The sequence below is a fragment of the Hippocampus zosterae genome, chromosome 1 (assembly GCF_025434085.1).
Source record: "Hippocampus zosterae strain Florida chromosome 1, ASM2543408v3, whole genome shotgun sequence".
NCBI lineage: Eukaryota > Metazoa > Chordata > Actinopteri > Syngnathiformes > Syngnathidae > Hippocampus > Hippocampus zosterae.
In genome coordinates, this window is record NC_067451.1 from 36,797,811 (window position 1) to 36,806,740 (window position 8,930).

General features: G+C 40.9%; 1 long non-coding RNA gene across 1 annotated transcript; it reads left to right on the plus strand.

The window, feature by feature from the left end:
- Positions 1-4,196: 4,196 nt before the first annotated feature.
- On the plus strand, positions 4,197-6,107 carry LOC127597903 (uncharacterized). The gene is made up of 2 exons (XR_007961802.1): positions 4,197-4,738; positions 5,787-6,107. It is a non-coding gene; the product is annotated as an uncharacterized LOC127597903 (long non-coding RNA).
- The last annotated feature ends 2,823 nt before the right edge of the window (positions 6,108-8,930 follow it).

Sequence of the window (8,930 nt, forward strand, 5' to 3'; positions counted from 1 at the left end):
AATACACCCGAACTCAGTTCTGCTTTCGTTGCCTTTTTAAAAACGTGTTTTTAGCTTGTATCTGTATGTCTTGGCATGCTACCGTATGCTTCAAGCTAACGTTTAAGCGTGCGCGCATGCATGCCGTATGTTTAAGCTGGCGTATGTTTTACCACTGTAAAACTGCGCCCATTGTTACAGTGTGGTCTGTCTATGTGTAAAATACAGAAATGTCACCCATTAATGAGACTGCGCCCAACCGTACGGTGCGTCGAATAGTCGTGAAAATACGGTAAATTGTTTTTAAAATTCAGAACTGAAGAAGCAGAAAAAAAAATATAAGACCTATAAAAATAAACTCGTAAATATTATAAGAACCAGTAAAAGAGATCATTCTCATGCACTATTAGAGCAGAATAAAGGTAACACACAAGAAATATGGAAAATACTTAACCAAGTAATCAGAAATAGTCCTAAAAAAATTGATTATCCAGAGTATTTTATCAAAGGCAAAAATACTATTTTGGAAAAAACTGCAGAAATAGCAACTGAATTTAATGAGTATTTTGTCATCATCGGCAGTAACCTAGCAAAACAAATTCCTGATCCAACAAACCTGTTTGAAATAGATAGATACGTAGAAAAAAACTCCTCCACGATGTTCCTTACTGCTGTAAAACAAGAAGAAGTATCAAATATTATAAAAACTTTTAAAAATAAAAAGTCAACTGATTGCTTTAATATTGATATGATAATCAAGCAGATTATAGAATATGTAGTGCGACCTTCCACGCACATATGCAACCTGTCATTCGAAGCTGGTATCTTTCCATCAAAAATGAAAATTGCTAAAGTTATTCCAATCTATAAAAGTGGAGAAAGACATCTGTTTACAAATTATAGACCAATATCACTACTACCACAATTTTCAAAAATATTAGAAAAACTATTTTCTCACAGACTTGATAGCTTTATACAAAAGCATGCTCTGTTAAGTGAGAATCAATATGGCTTCAGGGAAAAACGGACCACCTCAATGGCAGTTATGGAGTTCGTGGAAGCAATAGCCACTAATATAGACAACAAATAATTTACTGTTGGGGTTTTCCTAGATCTAAAAAAGCTTTTGACACAATAGATCACAGTATATTATTGAAAAAACTAGAAAAATATGGCATTAGAGGTGTAGCTTATAAATGGATAAAAGGTTATTTAGAAAACAGATATCAGTACGTGCAACTCAACCATAAAAAAACGAATCAACTGAAAATCACTCACGGAGTTCCTCAGGGGTCAGTGCTTGGTCAAAAACTATTCATCTTATATATAAATGATATCTGCAAGGTCTCAAAACTATTTAAATGTGTCCTATTTCCTTGTGTCTCCTTCAGCCAGAGACTGTTACACCCGCGCTGCAAGAAGGCGAGATACCAACGCTCGTTCCTACCGACTGCTGTCAAGCTGAATAAAAAATAACAACCATAATAATAATAATAGTAATTAAATGATGTGAAGGAAAATTGTAAATAGTACTGCGATTTATCCATTTTGTGTTCATATTGCACTTAATTGAAAGATGTTTGTTGTTTTTTTTCTCTTTCTTCTTTCTTCTTTCTACATACATTCTTGCTGCTGGAGGCTGTAAATTTTCCCAGTGTGGGACGAATAAAGGATATCTTATGTTATCTTATCTTATCTTATTTGCTGATGATACAACTTTCTACTGTTCTGGAATAAATCTGAAACAGCTCCTGACAACCGTAGAAAACGAATTAAACAAATTAAAAAACTGGTTCGACAGAAATAAATTGTCACTTAACCTGAAAAAATCGAAGTTAATTGTTTTTGGCACAAGACCAATCAAACACCAAGCTAAAATTATGGTATGGATCTTTTTACACATTATACACTTCATTATTATTACCATATATGATCTACTGTGTGGAAATATGGGGAAATGCCTGCAAAACAAACACACTCCCTATTCTAAAACTACAAAAAAAGCAATTCAAATTATTAATAGATCAAAATATACGGGACCCACAAATCCACTATTTATCAAATTACGGTAAATACGATGAAATTTTATGACCTGGTTGACTTTAAAATCGCCCAATTAATGTACAAAGCACACAATAACCTGGTCTGCCAAAACATTCAGAAGTTTTTCGAAATTCGAGAAAGCAACTATGAATTAAGAGGTACCAACTCATTCAAAAAACTCAAAACAAGAACAAACATCAAGCAAAGAAGTGTATCTAGCAAAGGTGTTAATCTGTGGAATAATCTCGAAACGGACCTAAAAATGAGTAAATCGGTTGCTGAGTTCAAAAACAAATTCAAAAAAATAGTACAAACAACCTACATCAATCAGAGTTAAAATGATAAATTCTAAACATTAAATATAATGATAAATCAGAACTAAGTTGATAAATAGAGAAAGGTATTGAAATATCCATTATGAATACAAGAGAAAATTGACACAAGAGTGCCAGGGTGAGGATGTATATAATCCCGATACAAACCAAAAGTTGTAAAAATATCACGGTTAAGGGTAAAGTATGAGCCTTAATGGAGACTTCTTCTTACTTTTTCTTTTCTGATTGATATAAAGATGATTTAGTAGATATAAACACATAACGGGGTAGGACTAGATAAGTTTTTTTACTTCATCCTACTCCCTTGATCATAATAACTGTGTTGAATGAAGACTGATTTCTTTCTTTTTACTTTTTTATCTACCTTATTTTCTGTCAAATTATTACTATATATGTTTTATGTTCAATAAACAAACAAACAAACACACACACACACACACACACATGGTGGTCGGAGTCAAGTCCTTGGCCTTGGGAGTCAAGTCCTTGACTTTGGCCTTTGGCCTTGGGAGTCAAGTCCTTGGCTTTGGCCTTTGGCCTTGGAAGTCAAGTCCTTGGCTTTGGCCTTAGATTGCCAGTCGTGATGGGTCCAGCGACACCGATGCATTGACGCATGCGCCTGGCTCACAGAGCAAACCACGTGTCGATGCATGTGCTGCTTCATTACGTCACGTGATTGACACGTGAACTGCATTGACACAGTCCAGGCTTCTAATTGACACACCGGCTGCGTTGACACAGTCCAGGCTTCTAATTGACACACCGGCTGCGTTGACACAGTCCAGGCTGCTAATTGACACATCGACTGTGTTGACACAGTCCAGGCTGCTAATTGACACATCGGCTGCGTTGACACAGTCCAGGCTGCTAATTGACACGTGAACTGCACCGGTGCAGTTTAGACTGAATCGGCTGCTTGGCACAGTACAGGCTGCGCCACTTAGTCCAGGGGGCGTCGACTCAGTGCAGAGGGCGTTGACGCAGCAAAAGCCCGCCGCACAGTGTTTATAGGGAAGTGCGTTTGGCGACACAATGCCATCTGCCGAAACAAGCCAGACCTCACTCACGCTCGCTTGTCGAAGTTCGTGTCAGTGCAGACTTCGTGTTCGTGCCTTGCCGATTATGGAGCAGAGACGCAAATCATCCGCCGTGTGGGACCATTTTGATGTCCTGGAGAATAAGGTATTATTTATTTATTTATTCAAATCGCCTTCTGTCGCCGAGAACCTCTCGGCGAGAGGCACTCGCCGAGAGCCTCTCAGATTATTGACACGTGTTGTACCATTTCTAATCCAAATACATTTCAAGGTAACTCTTGGTTACTTCTTATTCACATTTCATTATAGGTGAAATGTCGAATTTGCGAGGTCGAATTGTCATACACCAACAGAAGCACCTCCACCATGCTGAGGCATTATCGGGCCAAGCATGAGAATGAAGTTCGCGATACACCCAGTGTTACGCCAGGTATACAAACGTTCACTCATCTTTTCACGGTTGCTATGTTGATGATTAATTGACAATCAGTAATTATTATTAGTTGACTCTCCACTCCATGTTTGACAATCAAGCTTCCAGGAAGCAGCTGCTCGATCAGGCACTGCTGAACTTCATTATCAAGGACTGCCAGCCCCTCAGCATTGTGGAGAGTGAAGGGTTCAAGGAGCTGATTCAGGTCCTTGCCACGTTCTGCTCGAGGCGATACCAGATCGCCTCGTGCAGAACAAGGAAATAAAGGGTTGGATCCCAGAAAAGCAGACAACGAAAAAATCTTGTCAAACAAAAAGGTGTCTTTAATGACAAGAAAAACAGAAAGAGCCCGACAGGGGAAAACGGTAACAGAAAACGCTGATCAAATAAGGATCAGGAATAAACAAAGAAGGAAATCAACTGAAAACGCTTGCGGAAAACAAAACGCGAGGAGGGCCTGAATTGGCGAAGAAAAATACAACAATTCACAATTTAGAGCATTAACGCGTATATCGAAAGTAACGGCCGTAAGGCAAGAAGGCAAAGAGTCAATTGTAATAGCGAAAATGGAGCACGAGAGAAATATGGCGCGGCGTGGAATTCTCCGGCAGAGAATGAGCTGCCAGAGCCACTTGATAAAGGCCTGATAATCACCCTGGAATTAAGAACAGGTGTGCAGTAGGCAGAGGGAAAAACCCGCCACCTGCTGGCAGGCACGGAACGTGACAGTCCTTGAACCCTCATATGTTTTGCCGACAAGAAAGGTCTGTGTGGAAGTTCCATAAAGTAGTAGATGAATCCCATATAATGTTTGCTTTTGGTTTTGTTTTCAGACCATCAAGAAAATGGTGGCCGAAAAATACATGGAGGAACGGGAAAAAGTGAAAATGGAAGTACAGCAAGCTGTGGCAGTGAGTATAACGACTGACATGTGGACCTCTGTGAACATGGAGGCCTACTTGGCACTCACCTGTCACTACATTAATGCAAATATGCAGTTGTGTTCATCAGTGTTGGGAGTACAATATTTTCCACAAAATCACACTGCTGACAATTTGGCCCAGGTCAAAAGGGGCATGATGGAGGACTGGGCCATAACCAACAAAGTAAAGTGCCTTGTGACTGACGCAGCACCGAACATGATCACATCCACTAGACACCTCCAAATACGCCACTCAATTTGCATTGCACATAGTCTTAATTCATTAGTTAGAAAATCATGCGATCAGGTCCCTGCACTTACAGACATTAGGAACAAAGCTCGGCACATTGTTACATATTTCCGTTCAAGCACTACAGCCAAGGAGAAGCTTGCTCAGGTGCAGCAACATAGGGGACGTCCAACCCTGAAACTTATCAATGCGGTGCCAACACGCTGGAACAGTACCTATGAAATGCTGTCAAGGCTGCATGGTGAGAGGGAACCAGTGTGGGTATCTCTGGCCTCCCTAAAGACAGATTTGGCTCCACTGACAGCTGATGAGTTCACCATCATAGGAGAAGCACTACTTGTGCTTTCTCCATTCCATCAAGCTACAGTGGAGTTGTCTGAAGAGAGGAAAGTTTCAGGTTCGAAGGTCATCCCGATGATGAAAATGCTTTATCATGCACTTGAGCGCCACGCTTCAACCCAGCACACACAGCCAGTCATACAACTCCATGAACACCTCAAGCGTCGAGTCACAGACACTGCTTCCAGTTTGGAGTCTATGAGTGTGTTAACCTTAGCAACACTTCTAGACCCCAGATTCAAATCACTTGGATTCCGCAGTTCCTCCAGGTGCACGGAGGCCATATCCAGACTGCGGGCTGAGTGCATGCGTGCCATCGGGTGCACAATCGAGGCCCAGCCTGGACCATCGTCACAGCCCTCTGCAACTACATCAGGCATGTTACTCATCATTATTAGTTTATTGGAAACTGTTCTAAATGCCAATTTGTTTGGTTTTGTTTTTTTAGGTGGCCTGTGGAGTCATCTGGATGATGAGGTGGGGAGACTGGGAAGAGGTGGTGCAAACACAGTATCTGAGGTCCAGCGGTACCTGGCACAAGAGAATATTGCACGTGACCAGGACCCGCTGTTGTACTAGAAGGACCAACACACTTCTTTCCCAAACCTCTCCCACCTCGCAAAGGAGTTCCTTTGTACGCCAGCCTCATCCGTCCCTTGTGAGCGTGTGTTCTCCACAGCAGGAGAAATCGCTTGTAAAAGACGCAACAGGCTGAAGTTTAAAACATTGGAGCATCTTATTTTTCTCAATAAAAATTTGTGAAATAAAAGCCCACAAGCATCCTCATTCAAATGATCTTCACATTATTTGAACACATTGAATGTTGCAAAATGAATGCTTGGATGTGAATGATATTGTATACGCTTCATCATCAAATCGATGAATGACCTTATGAAAATGTCTTGGAACAGTTGTAGATGCAAAACCGTGCTGGCAGCTACATAATAGATAATAAAAGAAAAATATCCCAAACCATAGGGATCCTCCCAAAAACTAAGGATGTGCTGAATAAGAGATCCTTGTACACCTTATACTTTTATTACTTCCATATTTGACCTATTGTGTGGGAATATGGGGAAATGCCAGTAAAACATTGTTTTAAAACTACAAAGCTACAAAACTACAAAGCAATCGGAACAATCACTGGCTCCAAATAGACGGAACCCACAAATCCACTGTATCAAATTAAACAATGAAATCTCATGACCTGATTGACTTCAAAATCGGCCAATTAATGTACAAAGCACACAATAATAACCTTTGCCAAAAGATCCAGAAGCTTTTTAAAATTCAAGAAAGTTGTCATAATTTAGGGGGTACTAATCTATACAAAAAAATCCAAAACACGAACGAACATCACACAAAGGAGTGTATCTGTAATAGGTGTAAATCTGTGGAATGATTCTGAAACGGACCAGTAAAATGATGAACTCTCTTGCTGAGATTAAAAATGAATTCGAGAGTAGTACAAGAACTACACAAATCAGAATTAAGCTGAATAAATTCGATACATTCATGAAATATAGCAATACATCAGAAATACATTGATGAGATTATTTAATATATTAATGAAATGTAGCATCCATTATGAATATGAGAAAATCGACATATACATGTGCTCTAAAGAGTATGTACTGTATATACAAACCTAATGTTGTAAAAATGTATTAGTACAGCATACATAAGGGTAAAAGCATTTGTTGATATTTAGACTTTCTTTCCTATTTAGAAAAATGATCAATTCATATATAAGAAGGGGTCGGACTCGGGGTAGGTTTTTTTGCTTCTTTCTACTCCTTTGAACACATATTTGTGATGATGACTATTTTCGTTGCCTTTTTTTATATCTTACCTTCACCTTTTGCCAATTTATTACCGAATTGTATATTTTATATGTTCAATATACAAAACAATTTATCAGTCAGTTCAGTCTGTTAAGTGGGTTGGCTGCAGGGATCTTGAAGGTCCAGCAGGTGGCAGTGGTCAGTGACACAGTATCAGCACAGTATCAACACAGTGTGTCAACACGCCTCATGAGGCCTCATGGACCCATCACTAATTGCCAGTCCTCGGACACAATGAGAGATGAGCGCCTCGAATCCCTTGTATAAGGACCGCAAAAATGACGAAGGAATCTAAAAAATTCCACCCAAGGAAACCCATATTAATGGATTAACTCTGGCGCTTTAAGAGGGGCGGGTCTGCCACTGACAGATAACAGTTAGCGCAACGTATAAAGAGCGGCATCACCGTTAGTTTCAATCACGGTTTGTTGCGTTCGCGATCGGCAGTTTAAATAGCGTGTAAAGACTTTTTGTAACAGTAGTGTCTTTTATTTAGTTATTTTTGCACAGTCGTCACGTTTGTGTGGTCGCACTAGAATGTTTGTTTGAACCAAGTAATTTGTGTTACAGCTGGAGTCAATTATGTCGGCAGTTCACTTCCGGGTTTGGCCATTGGGATTTGGAGTCCTTTTGCTCGATTCCAGTTATGTTTGCTGAATGTTGGAATAATGAATATTGATAATACATAGATTAAAATCATGGTTGATTTAATTAAAGTTTATGATTATTGTGAGTTTGAATATATTAAATAAATTAATGTAGTATTAGTGGGAGTGGTAATAATAGTCGTACTCAGAGAATGTTTAGAGATCAGCCATCTCGTTACCTCTGCGTCCCGCGTCCTAGACACATAATTTTCCCACAGGACGCACATTTCCAAAGAATGTGTGTTTTTGGGACGCAAGGAAATTTATCAGTCAAAACAAATAAACAAACAAAAAAACTACGGCAAGTCTGAGGATTTCACAGTAACAATCGTTACCGGGAGCGTGTCCTTGCCGTGGCGTCATTTTCACGGTACCGAAAAATAGTTTTGTGGTGTAATTGTGTACAGCATGACGATAGAGTCGCGGGGCGAGTACGTCATGAGTGTGCGCCGAGAGCGGGAGACGAGAGAGTGATTGGAGAGAGGATACACGTTTCGGAAAAGCTCAATAAAGTTACCCACGTTAACACGACAGCTGGACTCACGTGTGCCTGACTTGAGAACACGACATGGTGTCAGAAGTCCTGTGGTTGGCGTGGAGTGCGTGAGGAGGATCTTTGTACACGGCGGTGAAGGGCAAAAGGCGAAATGAGCGATGGAGGGGAAGGAACCTCGGCGCGGGCAGATGGAGCCGCGGCGTTAGGTGCACAGCGGGCTGCGGGACCGGTCGTCACCGCGGGGCCGTGCGCCACGTTCAACATCCAGCCGCCGGAGCCCTTCGACTTCTCAAAGCCGCAGGAGTGAGACAAATGGATCCGGAGATTCGAAGGATTTCGACTGGCAAGTAACCTGAATGCTAGTTCCGAAGAAAATCAGGTGAACGCATTGATTTACTGCATGGGTGACGAGGCTGATGATATCCTACGCGGGCTGGATCTGTCCGAGGTTCAACGGCGCACATACCAAGAAGTGCGCGGGGCACTCCAAAACTTCTTCGTTGTCAAGAAGAATGTCATCTTCGAGTGGGCTGTATTCAACATGCGCCGTCAGAAAGAAGGGGAGAGTGTGGATTCGTTCGTCACTGCACTATATGCGCTGGCGG